Source organism: Macrobrachium rosenbergii, chromosome 11 (assembly GCF_040412425.1).
Source record: "Macrobrachium rosenbergii isolate ZJJX-2024 chromosome 11, ASM4041242v1, whole genome shotgun sequence".
Classification (NCBI taxonomy): domain Eukaryota; kingdom Metazoa; phylum Arthropoda; class Malacostraca; order Decapoda; family Palaemonidae; genus Macrobrachium; species Macrobrachium rosenbergii.
In genome coordinates, this window is record NC_089751.1 from 30,074,468 (window position 1) to 30,075,360 (window position 893).

Here is an 893-nt window from a genome sequence, read left to right on the forward strand (position 1 = left end):
CTTTTATAGGTCATACCTCATTTAGAATTATCCTTACAGTTATGTTGTGTACAATTTTGAATGATTTTATTGTTGGACTCCTAATATCTCGTCTATATTTTGAATACTGGAGGAATTATGTCTTTTGAAGAATAGAAATTCCGTCAGTGCTCAAGGTAAGATGTAATGAAAAAAAATTGAAAATTAATATCTTTTTTTTTATATGTGGATTATTAGTCGAACGTGGCACTGCTGTCATTCGATGGTGATAGAATGTCAGAGGCATCATTTAAAAAAAAAATGCAAAAAAAAATATGCTTTGAATTTCTAAGAACCTCTAAACCGTGACCCAGGCCGAAAAGGACACGTTTTTATTTTCAGGTGTTAACATATTGCGAAATAGTCTTGTGGTCGGTAATTTTCGTGAAAGAAATCTCATTCAAAATCTAAAGAGTAACAAGGTCTACGGTGCGTAGACCTTTAGATTTGGAATGAGAGTACTTTGATGAAAATTACCGACCCAAAATATTAGCTTCCAGTAAGTTAAATACTACAAACAAAGACTTTTAAGAACATATGTAATAGGCAAATCAAGTATCCGGTTAATAATACTAAATGTTAATAATTATTCAAGATGATTTTTCACATTTGCATCAGTTGGCAAAACCTTTGCATAATTCTAACCTTAATTTAGCGAAAACTTACCCTTTCTTACCCGAGCAGTTCCCTTTTATCTAATAGATATGCTCACACTTTCTTCTTGCTACGTTAAATGCTGGAACTCTCTTGTTAAAATTTAATTTTTCCTTTCAGATAACGTCGTATAATGTGCATAATCTGACCACCAGTTTAAACAAAGAAAAGATCAATACATTTAGCTGTGATATGCAAAAAAAGAGAAAGAAAATAATAAT